This window comes from Triturus cristatus, chromosome 3_2 (genome assembly GCF_964204655.1).
Source record: "Triturus cristatus chromosome 3_2, aTriCri1.1, whole genome shotgun sequence".
NCBI lineage: Eukaryota > Metazoa > Chordata > Amphibia > Caudata > Salamandridae > Triturus > Triturus cristatus.
Genome location: NC_140584.1, coordinates 956,395,506 through 956,410,070, shown reverse-complemented (window position 1 = coordinate 956,410,070; position 14,565 = coordinate 956,395,506). Strand labels below are relative to the sequence as shown.

At 45.3% G+C, this 14,565-nt stretch overlaps 1 protein-coding gene across 2 annotated transcripts in view; it reads right to left on the bottom strand.

Annotated features, from left to right (window-relative positions):
* DUSP14 (dual specificity phosphatase 14) overlaps positions 1 to 12,810 on the bottom strand; it is a 146,906-nt gene extending 134,096 nt beyond the window's left edge. Inside the window, exon 1 of one of the 2 annotated variants that reach the window (XM_085649484.1) lies at positions 12,733 to 12,810. The gene's annotated coding sequence lies outside the window, so the exon portion shown is untranslated. Of the gene's footprint in view, positions 1 to 12,047; positions 12,269 to 12,732 lie in introns of those variants that run through there. The other variant, XM_085649483.1, reaches the window with a different exon arrangement.
* Between the last annotated feature and the right edge of the window lie 1,755 nt (positions 12,811 to 14,565).

Sequence of the window (14,565 nt, the reverse complement as noted above, 5' to 3'; positions counted from 1 at the left end):
ACAGACACCAGATTTGAAGGGTTTATCTCTTCCAAAATGCAAATTACACTTACAAAATTTGATAAGGTAATCCCAATGTTATCTATAGGAGAGAAAGGCCCTGCTGTAGTGAAAAAAAACGAATTTGAGAGTTTTTCTGTACCCAGCCATCTAAAACTTAAAAAGTACATGTCCTGCCTTTTAAATACATTGCACCCTGCCCTCTGGGTTGTTCAGGGCATACATTAGGGGTGACATATGTATAAAAAGGGAATGTTTCAGCCCGGTAAAAGGATTATTTTCCAAGGTTGACCTGGCAGTGTAAACTGCACATACAGGCAATGCAATGGCAGGTCTGAGACATGGTTAGAGGGGCTACTTAAGTGGGTGGCACAATCCGTGCAGCAGACCCGCTAGTACCATTTAATTCACAGACCCTGAGTACTTGTAGTGCACTTTACTATGGATTGATAAGACAATTAATATGCCAATTAGGTTTGAGCCAATATTACCATGTTTAGGGGAGAGACCACGGGCACTTTAGCACTGGTTGGCCGTGGTAAAGTGTGCAGAGTTCTAATACCAGCAATAACAAGGTTAGGATAGTGGAGGAGAAAGATAAAAAGTGTGGGGGGGGACGGAGGAGAGACCACCTTACGGCTGTCCTGTCTAACATGGGCACACTTGGGCTTCTTGGGTATACCGTGGGTGTCAGGGGTACAGCCACGCGATTAGGCGTTGGTGTCAAATCCATACAGCACTATTTTGCTGAGCCCAGACTGGTTCTTGCATGCTCTTGGCAAATAGCAGTAATTCTGTTTGGAGGGATTAGATACCACATCCAGACAGAAGTCCAGGACATATTGTTTGGGGTCAAGGACAACAGGTTTTTAAAGTTTATTTTGTCCGTGGGGCAAGTGGGCCCAAACGCCTGCAGCACGAACCCCAGCGGTATACAGCGCCGGGACGCCCCGTTGCTGGGGCAGCTGTGCGCTTTACAAGTATACTACATTTACATTACATTTACATTTTGCTGCCAGTTTACAAAAATACGTAATGGATCAGTGGATGCAATTGTCTGCTGCTAAGGATAGTGTCCCTATGTTAATGCTAGTCACACTGGTATTTATGGGTCATTAATACAAAGCCTTTAATATTAGGGTGAGCGCTCAGACGAAATGTTGTAAGCTCAGAGGTATCTACAGACAGTGGTTCCAGTATAAAAATGTATACATGTTTGCAAAACGTTTAACAATATGAAGTTACGTATAATGCCCCCAGAATGCTCTCTGATAAGATGCAAATATTTGCAGATGCTTGAAAGCAAGATTGGTGATTCTTTGCTTTAGAAAATATTTGAAAACAAATGCAACAAAAAAAAAAACATTTTGCTAAATTACCATGAAATGTTAGGTACCATTTCTATGAAGCATCAGTTAGTAAAATCTGTTGATACATGCCAATATTTCCCCCAAAAATATTCATAATGGAAAATCAGTGTAACTAGTTTAAACACGATTAAGGGAATCATGAAAATAAACATGCATTGGCAAAGCTAAAAGGTCTGACATCGGTGGTAAGCCTTTTGGTTGTGTCATTGTGTGTCTTGTTTTGACATCGTTTTTGTAAAACGTTTTTGTGATAGGAGCTGAAGGCCCCCGCCTATTATAAAAGGCATTGGCAAATTACAAAAATATTTTCGGTCCCAAAAAGCACACATTGCGACAGCAGTTCCCGACGATGAACAAACCTTTGTGTGCTGATCTGCTTCTTCTGAAAGAGCAGAATGTTGTCATAGTGAAGCCAGCCAATAGAGAAAGAGATACACGTTCAATAAAACCAAAAGATCTTGGCTAGCACCAGACCTAATTGGATCCCCAGTTCTTGATGAAAGTCCCAAAGGTGCATAACATGGTATATGTCCTTGCATTAGTGCAGATTTACGGCTTTCATGAATTCATACACATTTTTGGAAGTAAGCCTGGAAATCATACTCCTAGAAATATTTGTGAACTCCATTTTAGCACGAGCAAATATGATTTTGGAGATTCGCTCATGCGAAATTCTGTTGAGCATTTACAAGTTCACATTCCCCCCAACTTTTTTTCCCCCACCCGTGAAGAAGTTTTACTTCTACCCTTGTCAAGGAGTAAATTTACATTCTCTCTCAGTATGGATGAAGATTAGAGAAGAGCATGTGAAAACTCCTAAAACATGCAAGTTAGTAGGTTTGCATTGACTCAAAAGGGAATTTCAACCCTGGAACTATTGCTTATCATTACCCCCAATCCCAGTATGCAGATCTGCGGAAAGGTGACAAAATAAGGAAATTGCTAGTATTCAAACCATAATATAGTATGAGCCCTGGCATAATCAGAGAGGCTATTATAAAACGAGATTGTCGCCTCACTACATGTCACCAAAGGGACAAGTGGATTTTGTTACATGAAAAGTAGCTTTAGGAAGCAACCTGTCCCATGGACAAGTAAATATTTAATTTCCACACCTCTGCAATAACACATTCTGAGTTTTGTGACATGGAACAGGGGGAAACATGTTGTATTTGCATGTTCTTCCCATTCCATGCTGCGGAACTCAAAATGGAAAGGCAATACCGTACTGGGTAGTATTGCTATTCACCAGATGCAGTAACAAACCAACTATAATGACAACAAAGCTGGTTGGAACTTGTCGGCTATTACTTGCAGTGAAACCAAGAGAAACTACATATCACAAAATTCTGATAGGTGAAAAAAGAGGCCTGGATGACATTCACTTACAACATGGGGCCATATGTCATCTATGCCAATCCCTTGCTATTTAAATGCATCTCTGCATATTTTTAAACTCTTGGGTTGCCAATGTGGCCGGCATTTCTGTCTCCCGGGACACGGTCCTTCGCTCAATATTTCACTGAATGACAGTAATTCTTTCGCCTTTCCCCTCTCACAATTGATTCCAAGATCTGGACCATAGCCAGGTGCTTCGCCCTTGACACTGCACGTCTTGCAAATGCAGCAGCTTCTTTGAATTTCTGCTTCCATTTTCACATGGTAGATAAAAACGGCAGAATACTACTACTTCACTCTGTCTAAACCCACGTACAAATAAATTGCTATTTAAAAAAAAAAAAAAAAATTGAAATTATTAGCATGGTGAATCGCGAGGCCCTTTTTAAATTTTTTTTACTAATAGCAAATATTTTTATTCCAAAATCTGAGGCAAATCCTGGATTTTCTTTTTGGTTTCTGTAGGAGAACCCCCCACCATAGCCCCTTACCAACCCAAGGCACCTGCAATTATGCAGGAGGGTTGACTAAATTATTAAGTGTCAAAAGGCAAATTATGTGGCATGATGCAGCACATTTTATGGCACTATAAATTCATTATTTTATATACTTGCGTATGTTAACACTATCTTGGCAAACATTTCAACTCGTCAATATCAGTTTAACAGCTATATACAGTAATCAGCAACTGAAAAGTGACCTGTTAACCTCTGCAAAACCTTTTGAGCAGCTTCTGATCCGTCGGAGCTATAAACATAATTTTCATTAAAATATAAAAATTATGCAACAGATTATGGGTTATGTGGCAAGTAAGAAAATCCATAATAACACAGACAAGTAAATTCCGCTGCATCGCATAATTCAAGTACTGGCCCTGCACTTCTCATTTGACCTAAAGCTCGCCCTTTTGTTGTTCCTACCAATCAACCTAATCCTCCAGAATCAATCAATCAAAGCATTTGTATAGCGCGCTACTCACCCGGAGGGTCTCAAGGCGCTTGGGGGTGGGGGGTCCGCTACTGTTCGAACAGCCAGGTCTTGAGTTGCTTCCTGAAGGAGAGGTGGTCTTGGGTCAGGCGGAGGTGGATGGAGAGGGAGTTCCACGTTTTGGCAGCCAGGTAGGAGAAGGATCTTCCTCCCATGGTGGCTCTTCGGATGCGGGGGAACGGCGGCGAGGGCGTGGCTGATAGAGCGTAGCTGGCGGGTGGGAGTGTAGAAGGTCAGGCGGTCGTTGAGGTATCTGGGGCCTTGGTTGTGGAGAGCTGTGGGTGAGGAGTCGGAACGCGAGTCTCTTGTTGACAGGGAGCCAGTGCAGGTCTCTCAGGTGTCCGGAGATGTGGCTGTGTCGGGGGGATGTCCAGGATGAGTCGCGCTGAGGCGTTCTGAATGCGCTGGAGCCTTTTCTGAAGTTTGGTGGTGGTTCCGGCATAGAGGGTGTTTCCGTAGTCCAGACGGCTGGTGACTAGTGCCTGGGTGACCGTCTTCCTGGTTTCTGTGGGGAGCCACCGGAAGATCTTGCGTAGAATGTTGAAGCATGACGAGGAGACGGCGTTGACTTGTCTGGTCATCGAGAGGGAGGAGTCTAGGATGAAGCCCAGGTTGCGTGTGTGGTCCGTCGGTTTGGGTGCGCTGCCCAGGGCAGGGGGCCACCAGGATTCGTCCCAGGTGGAGGGTGATGATCCCAGGATGAGGACTTCCGTCTTATCTGAGTTCAGTTTCAGGCGGCTGTTCGTCATCCACTCGGCTACGTCTTTTCACCCCTTCGTGTAGGTTGGTTCTGGCGGTGGCGGGGTCGTTGGTGAGGGAGAGGATCAGCCGAGTGTCGTCGGCGTAGGAGATGATGTTGAGGTTGTGTTGGCGTGCGATGGCCGCGAGGGGGCTCATGTAGACGACCCTTTACATCTCCTCCTTTCATCTTACCCCAGCTTTTTACCCAATATGCACTCTTACCATTACTTTATTAAAATTCCCAACCTTTGTTCTTATTCCAACCCTAAACAAGCCTAAATGTTAATGTACTCATTCTGATGGCTATCTGTACTCTTCACAATGTTTTTCCCCCTTCAAGGTTTATGTTCTCCAGTTTTTTTGCACCTACAATTTTTTTTATCAGCTAAAACTCAACCCACCTTCCGCCCCACTTGTAAAAAGACAGGCCCCAACTCAGCAGCCGGAGGCAGGGGCATAACCCTGTTCAAGACTTGCCTAGCAGGAGAGCATCACGCTTACGACGAGTTACCTTATAGGAGTTGGACTCTGTTTGGCATTTGACAAGGGCATGAAGACATTTACATAATTCACTTCCAGATAAGAAACATAGCTGGGTTTTTGATAAGGTACCAATAAGTGCCAGAGAGCAGGGCTGTCAGAAGGGAAGGGCAGACGGGCATAATTCTCCAGGCCCAGTGCCATTTCAGGCCCCAGCGCTCAAGCTGCGGTTTTTTAATATACATTTTGAAGCAAGCTTGCTATGTTTGTGAAAGAAAAGGAGAGGGCACTAGATGGTGCCACATACTGGAGCTACTGTTTTTTCTCTTTCCACAGAGGATACATTTTTTACCATGGAAAAGGTTCTTGTGCTAGATAAGGCTTTGCATGAAATTTATAAACTGTGCCTCACAATAATGTCTGACATACCTGCATTTAGGGCAATAGCTTTAAAGGCACCCAAATACACACACAGCTGTCACGTAGCCTCCTGTCATGCTTGATACCCACAGTCGGATCCTGGCTTTTTACAGGGAACAGTACTTTATGTTTTGCCATAAAAGCATGGACTTAAAGTCCTCAGCACATGCAATGCTGTGAGACAGGAAGCCAAGACTAACCAAAGGGGTCAACACACGGCAGGGAGCCCTCGCCAGCTGTGTACACAATACATTCTTCACAAGAGTGGAGGCTCATTAGAAAGGTTCAAGAATGGGCTAAAGTTTTGGAGTTTTTCTGGGAAACATATTGGAATCTAATGGAGAACTGGACCCCCAACTTGCCCCCTAGTCTGAATAAGGCTCCCCTTCTGTATCATGCCTTGGAGTGGTCTTTCTTACTTGTTTCAATGTAGGTAGTCTTCGGTCAGGTGTGCGCTGACTCACTTTTGTCTCTGGGTAGCTCTCGCTTTTGTACACTCCGACAGTAGAGAATTTACCATCCTGAAGAACGGGTCCTATTAAGCACTGCGCAGCCCGTGTACACAGGTTTCTCTTAGGCAGGTTATGTCAAAGTTTGTGCTCCCCCCTGGGGGTAGTGTAGTTCATATCTGTTTTTTTATGACCTTAAGAACACAGCTGGCCGGAATGGGGTTGCTGCATTATCTCTCAGCTGCCTTCGGCACGGTTGACCATGATACTCTAAAACAAAGACTCTATTAAGCTGCCATAAAGGGGACTTCCCTCAACGGTATCACATCCTCCCTTCAAAACAAATGTCATCCATACCCTCCTTTGTCATCCAAACCGTACTTCACAAAAGCAAGAGTCCCTCAAGGCTCTATCACCTCACCCATGCTCAACAACATCTACATCAAGTCATTACCTGCGTGATCGATCAATTTCACCTCAGATGTTATAACTATGCAGACAACACACAAATACTCCTTAAACTACAAAGCCCCAAAGACACAGGAAACTCACAAATTCAGTTGCCTCAGACCCGTTGATCAGTGGATGATATGGAGCCATCTCAAACTGAATGCTTCCAAAACGGAAATACATGTGGTAATTGGAAAAATGATGACCCACTTGCCGCCTGGCCTGACAATCTGGGAACACCGCCCAAAGTATCAAAGGAAGTAAGAAGCCTCGGAATTACCATAGACTCCAAGCTATCAATAAATGCCCAAGTTGACAAACTAGCAAGATCAAGCTTTGTTACTATAAAAACTCTGCGACGCATCTTCTCCACCTGGGATTTCCATACAAGGTCCAGGCTATCTCTTGTTCTGTCTAAACTCGATTACGCCAATAGCCTCTACCATGGATCATCTTTAAAAACTAGGTAAGGCTACAAAGGATACAAAACTCTGCAGCCAGGCTACTCCTGCATATAAAGCAGAAAGCCTGCATCATTCCTGCTTTGAAGGCCTTACATTGGTTACAGGTTTGCAGAAAATCCACATTCAAGCTTTTTTGTATCACCCAGAAAGCGAAACATGGAGCAGGACCATCAGGAATAAAATCACAAAATAAATTCAACAAAAGGAACCTCCGCTCTAGATTGGTACCTCACCTCAAAATCCCACCATCCAAGAAAAAAAAAAAACAGACAGCACATACTCCTCTGTTCAAGCAGCCAAACTATGGAACTCTGTACCCCCAAACATAAGATCCACGGATAACTACCTTATCTTCGGAAAGACTACTCAAGAGTTGGCTCTGCCCCACATAACCACCATGCTCATACATAGATGTGCAGCGTGTCCCTGTGTATGTGATCATTCATTTGGACAATGTGTGTGTATCTACATATGTGTATGCCTTTGTATAAACATGTATAACAGTTGTGTTTGTAAATATATAGCTATCCGTTGGTTCTGCTTGAAAAGTGTACATATTACTTATGGTTATATTACTCTATGTTTAACATGCATATAGGTCACTGCATAAATAAGTAAATTTGTTATCATGACTATCAACAATTGCCTCACTTGAATAATATTTTTTTTTTATACAAACAACTGCATCGGATTGAAATACAGCAACACTTGAAAGTCTGAGTTTATTAAATACAATATATATATATATATATATATATATATATATTACCTACTGGCGGTCGCCAGTAGGTAGTTATAGTTAGGACCCTGTTTCCATAGGAAATACGCAACATTCTATTTTGAATAACTTTGGCGCCGGTCGACGAATCCTCGCGAATTTCTCAAAATAGGTGGGGCGCTACGCTCCGCTCCTACCCTGAAAGTCTCGGGGGGATTCGTCAAGCGGGGGCTGAGATAAAAGGGGGGTCCCAAAACGCGTTTTTCCCATGCATTTTTCCATAGGACCTTTAGACAGGGCTACAGCCCGAACGGCTCAACAGAATTACTAGAAATTTGGCAGAGAGGTAGTCCTCAGGTCAAGGAAGTGCCTTTTGTAGGTTTGGTGTAAATCTGTTCAGTAGATTCTGAGAAAATAGCCTTTAAATCAATATATATATCTGAGCCAGCTTACGGTACGCTTACCGTAAGCTTACCGTACGCGTACGGTGGCGTGCGCGAGCGCGATTCTGATTGGCTGTTACATCTAAGTAAACATTCGAATCGGTCGAAACCAGGAAGCGGCGGCCGCCATTTTCTCTCTCGCACTCTGAGGGGGGGGCTGTAAACAAAGGCAAAAAACATATAAAGGGGCTGTTTAGACAGCGCCCATGCACATAGCCATGTTAGTTGAGTCCTCAAAGATCCCCCAAGGCCAAAAACGGTAAATTTTTATTTTTAGAAAATTTCGCCGATTACGCTTACCGTACGCGTACGGTGCGCTTACGCTAAAAATTTTAATAAAAAAAAAAAAACACTCTGTGCATGGCATATTATTGTCATCACTTACAAATTAAATTTAACAGATTACCTATCACAAGGAAGCGCATAATATGTCCTCCATGTGCGCACGGTGCGTAACGTGGGCACGCGGTGCGCGTAGCGCACTGCGTGCCCACCTTGCGTGTACGGCACTAACTGCGTAAAGTGGGCGCGCGGTGCACGAAGCGCACCGCGTGCTCACTGTGCGTGCGAAGCGCACCGTGCGCGCACGGAACGAACTGCGTTAAGTGGGCGTGCACGCCACGAATGGCGTAAAGTAACTTAGCATTTAAAAAACCGTACATATTCACTGAAAAAACCATAGGTTTCACACACGTTATAGTTAGGAATTAGCATTTAAAAAACCTTGCAAATTCACTGAAAAAACCATAGGTTTCAGACATGTTATAGTTAGCGGAAATTTTACTGATAAAAAAACAATGAAATTCCCCCGTTATAGTTAGTGCAGGCAACTATAACTCACGCGACCGCAGTCTTCTGCTGAGGACATATGTGTCTTTATGAAAAAAAAATATTTGTAACATATGTATAGCTAAAAATTTATGGAAGAAGACATGGGCAAATAAGTGTCTAAATACAGTATTAGCATCAGCAGAGGATTGCGGTCGCGTGAGTTATAGTTGCCTGCACTAACTATAACGGGGGAATTTCATTGGTTTTTTATCAGTAAAATTTCCGCTAACTATAACATGTCTGAAACCTATGGTTTTTTCAGTGAATATATATATATATATATATCACAAGAAGAGTTCCCAAACTCCAGTAGATAGCTGGAACAGGTACAGACCACAGCACGCTGAATATTTTTGTTGACAAGGTTTATTCCATAGAGTCAGTAGGCATGACGCGTTTCGGCCGTGGAACCACGGCCTTGATCACATCATATATATATATATACACACACACACACACACACACATTCATACATATACACACACATTTGTGAGTAGTAGCAAGAAAAAATGATTTGCACTTTGAGGTCTGGAGTCCGTGCCTGGTTCTTTTTGAAGTTCTGTATTTACTAATCCCATACCTCCTCCTACTGCTATGATCCCCGAAACAAAACACTTTCTAGACCTCACCCTCTTCTAACCCTGCACTATCCTTTTCAATCAAACTAACAGACTCACATGTCCACCGCTCAAATTAATTTCATATTTCCCAATACTAATTCCCCACTAATCCTGTTTGGGTTCTGGAGTAGCGTGCTTCCCATCAAAACGTGCTGTGACACATCATCAGGGGTAGCAAGCGCTACATAAATGCAAACCCTTCTCTTTTCTATCCCTCCACTATCATTTTTAACCCAAAAACAAACTCACATGTCCATCGCTCAAATTAGTTTCATATCTTCCTATACTAATTCATCACTAATCATCTTTGGGTTCCACAGTAGTGTGCAACTCACCGGGTAGTAAGCACTATATAAAATACAATTACAATAAAATGTGGCACACCGCTGGGGGTTAGTGTTAGTAAAGCATGTTATCAGTGCGAAGACTGGAGGAGGTTATAGGTCTGAGGATGGGTAGAGCTGCAACAAGTGGGTGCTCTTCTGTACTGATGGAGCAAATATGATATGTGTTCAAAGATTGTTCCTTACTCTGGGGCGGAGAAGGACCGACTGCATTATTGTCTCTTGCAATTTGTATTTCCAGCCTCGCCATTGTTTGGCACTCACTTGTTCGGCATCCTCCAGGCGTTGTGCGTTTCTCAGCATGACACTCAGAATGTTTGTGTCGGCAGCTTTGTAGATGACACGAAACAACTTGGACGGCATCCTGGCTGGGAAAGGCAGCCAGTGCGCATCCATCAGCCTCTGCGTGGCGTGGCTGAATGTGTGTTTGCCTTTACTAGATGTGCGGCAGCACGGAAGACTGCCTCTAATGCGCGAGACTGCAGCTGCAACAAGGGCATGTCCACCATCCCTATGTGCAAGAACAGGGGTTTATACTGGTATTTGAAGCTTCAGGGGTAGCTTGCTTTTATCCAGGAGTCTTAGTTGGGGCAGTCCATGTTTTTTTTTGGCTGATGAGTCTCTTGAAGTAAAGACCCGAGTCAAATGAGACGACAAGATTTTGCAGAGGGAACGTACGTGGTAGGAGTTTTCCAAGGCCAAGATTGCTTGTACCTGTGACTTAGGGGTGGTTGTTAAAAGACAACATTGTAACGTTGTGAGGTGCAAGTCGAGTAACAGCGGTCATCCACGCCTGCATTGCTAAAGGCCATTCCACGGGCCCTCTCTCTTTTATCCCCATGGCACAAACCATGCCCCGGGTCTGGCACCTGCAGGGCCATCTTCTTTGTCCAGGACCTGGCTTCAGCGCCTGCCCTGGTGGTGCTGTAGAAATGGGCACTGGTTAACCACAGGGCGTGGCTTGTGTCCATGCCCTGCATGACTAGATCGTGTGTATACAAGGCGCCGTGCACAGCAGAAGGCATTGTACTGAGGAGGATGTGGACATTGACACTCAGCACAGGCCTTGCTCTATTAGTACCACAGAAGTGTACAAAAAAGTAATGGCTGGAGTGTGTGACTGAATCTCAGCCGCTGGTAATTCCGCAGTGCCGAGTCCCAGTCCATCGTTACTCTGCACAAAATGCCACCTCAGTTTGGACGCAGACATGTACAAATTAGCCTTGAACCTGCTCAAATAGGAACATGTAAGGCCAGGGCCCTGAAGCGGAACCGAAGCAACTTTTTTGTAGTCTCAAATCGATTTCCTATGAAGTTATTCTCTTTACATAAATACGATCGCACATTGGCTCCATTGTAGCTCCTCCCAGCAGAGAGGCCAGGGACTGTTGGGTTGAGGAGCATAACGAAAAATAAGTGAAGCACTCTGGCGGGCGGTGCTGGGGTCCGCATCGGGTAATAACTGTTCATGCAGCGACTTGTCTCACAGTATTGCGGCTTCATAGCACTGTAGATCTAGGTGCTATTAGTAGGCCTGGGCGGTAAATTCTGTTCCGTTTGCGGAATTTGCGGAATTTGGGTAATTTCGCGTTCCGCGGAGAACCCGAAATTGCCCAAAAATCTGCGTTCCGCGACTTCGCGAAATTTTTTGCTTGTTCGCGTTCTCAATATGCGTGTTCGCGAGATATTTCACCCCGAGCACGCAAACAGCAATCGCGAACAGGAAAAAAGTATCGCGAACAAGCAATTCCGCGTGTTCGCGGAATTTCTGCGTGTTCGCGGAGATTTGCGTAACACGATTACGCACATTCCGCCCACCCCTAGCTATTAGTCACGATTAAATATCAAGTTATCGACCTCGGGCGGAGAAATGGCTAGCATGCCGTTACAGGGGTAACACGTCATACATTCCACCTGAAACTTGCAGGCTGAGCTCCGCAGAAGTCGCATGTACACGTTGTATTGACTCGTCGAAGGCTCGACGGAGTGACAATAAATATCACCTATTAATCACGTGCACCGCGAGCACCTTAACACGAACGGTTTCACGCGTATTTGGCATATATTACGTAATTTAACGCCACACTATGCACTGACCCCAAAAGACGAAGACGCAAACACGCACTTCGAACCGCAGAGTACAAACTAATTATTGCCTGTGGTAGTAGGACAGGGACACACCGAACTAAAACTACATATTCGATTCCCAGAGCAAACTAAATTGCACCTCGTTTCTTCTTACCGCTACTTTAGCAGGAGATGGAACTGAGCACACATTTTGAGCAGTTAATTCTATTAAACATGCACATTGCACATCATTTCGTCCCCTTACCTTGGAGGGGCGAGAAAGCCTTGTGCCACGCCGGTGGCGGGCGGAGAGGGGAGCGGTGTTTCCCCTGCGGTTCGCTGGACTCTCCGCCCTCCGCAGCCAGTGTTACCTGGAGCTCCGCGCGGTAACCACAGAGACGCTGCGTATTCCGCTGCCCTCCAGCCCTGCCGCGGCTGCGCGTGCTCGCTGCTGGCAGGGCAGGGAGAGGCTGCCGGAGGTTTCTGACGAGCCTTGGCCTGTGCGGAAAACCCGGCCTGGATTCACGCTTCTGTGCGCAGCCCTGCTGCCACGCACTGAACCCGTGCACACGAAGGCTTTTCGAAGGCAGGGCTCGGTCTGTTTTTGGCGATGTACAGAACTTCTTCATACTGAGAACTTGTTAACTTCTTCTTAAAAATGTAATCAATAAATAACGCCGGCGCCAGTTTTGTAACATATGTTTAGAAATTTAATCGGAATGAATGCATTATCCAGTCCTGGTTTTGCACCGCGGTACTTGTAGTGTAGAGTTTGTTGTAACTATTGTAAGCTGCAATTAGTAGGTTTTAACAAAACGAACATCTGAAAGGATGAGCCGCATTCGCTTAACAATGCACCCTGCGAGCTCTGTAAATGGTACTCGGGCTGCGTGGTTTCCTATTAACCCGTTTTCTCAAAATGTTAAAATATGCAACAAAATAGGATTTACCTTAATAATGTTTGTGGGAAAGTGCCTGAAGTGCTCCTTCCTTCAACACAGCCTTCGCAGGTCTTACCATCTCTTCTGGGCTTTCCAAACTAGATCGATTCAAGGTACGTGTGTGTTTTTGACATCGCTTGTGCAACAGGTGTTGAGTTCGCCGTGTTTGGTCAGAGTTCTTATTCATTAAGAGCAGAGAACAGATATGAGAATCTGCGAAGCTTGACGTGCCTAAAAAATACACAAAATTATTACATTCGGAAAAAAAAAGATTTTTGTAATTTTCTTTTGTAATATAACAGTGTAGGGAGGCCAATCTCAACTAGACTCCATGCAGTGTTTGGCTCTCAAGAATCATGTTGGAGAGGGCGTGGTGAAAGTGGCACTATGGCACATATGTGGCGGCATTGCAACCTGGTCCAGATCTTCTGGTCAGCGATACCTAAACTCTTTAAAATGAAAAGTGTCCTTAAATTAGCAAATAATCCCTTGATACTGTTACTGGGAGATACAGGGGAAGAAACAGAATATACCCGTTAAACTACGCACAGGGTTAAACTCCTCATGCATTTTCCGCGTCTGCTCGCAGCTTGCATAACAAACACTCTTGCATAGGAAGAAATGAACCCTCCTTTCCTCAATATGTGGTGGTGCAAACTATGGCATACTTTTTCCATGGAAAAGCTGGCGGCTTTAATAACTGATAGGATGGTCACACTCGGAAAGATCTAAATTCCCTTTAAAACATTTATCAAAAATGCGGGAAGACAGAGCTAGTCCGTTACATATGTCAATAGATCTTCATAGATCAGGACTCTGTAGGCTGACTCCCCCCCCCCCCCTTTGTCTAGCGAGGAAGATGGTGCTCTGGCTGCCCAGAATTAAAAACCACACTTAAATTTTCTTGCTTAACTGTGACCTCGTGGTCAGAGAACTCCGCTCTCCCCTCGCGCAGCTCTGTCGTTATGCCGCTGCCGCCGCCCCCGCACCTCTCTGTTCTGGTAGCTGTTCGAGGCCCTGTTTGTTGCTCTGCCTGGTTTGTGTTCATTTGTGCCTGTTTTTTTGTTTTTTTCAGTGTTGATTGTGCCTGTTTTTCCTTTTCATTTATTCTGTTTTTACTTGCATTTCTTTTTTATTCCTCTTCCTTATATTTCACTTGTGTCCTTTTCGTGTTGCTTTCCCGCCACTGCTGCCCCCTGCAGCTCCCCCCTTGCTGGTTCCCACCTCCCAGTTGCAAACCCGCCCCGTCCCCTACTTAATGACAGCTGCTGTGTGGCCGAAGGTGCTCCAATAGCAAGCATGACCGCGACCAGTGCCAGGGACCCTGGTTCTCCTACTCCCCACCGCTACGCTTTAGCCGCCCTTCACTCACTCAACCCCGGAAGAAACAACTGCCAGCTGGGGATGCCAGACACCACCCATGGCCAGTTTTCCTGACGACACTGCCGCTGAACCTTCTCCAACCTTTGCAACCCCACGGTTACCGCCCACCCTCTGACCGCCAGCGCACCCAAACCCCTGAGATGCATCCTCCTCAACATGCGCTCCCTGCACAGACTCGCAGTAGAGATCTGGGACCTCCTCGACACCCTTTCTCCAGACGTTGCCTTTCTCACGGAAACCTGGACCGACTTCACCTCCACCCGACATTGCCACTACCATCCCCGACCGATACAAGATCCAGAGGTAGGACTGCCCCAACCACCCAGGAGGAGGACTCTTCATCGCGCACAAGAACTCCCTCCTACTCACCACTTCCAGCACGAACAACCCCTCACCCCCCCCACGGAACACCTCCATTTCCTGATCCAGACCAGCCCCGGAACGACCCTACACGGCACG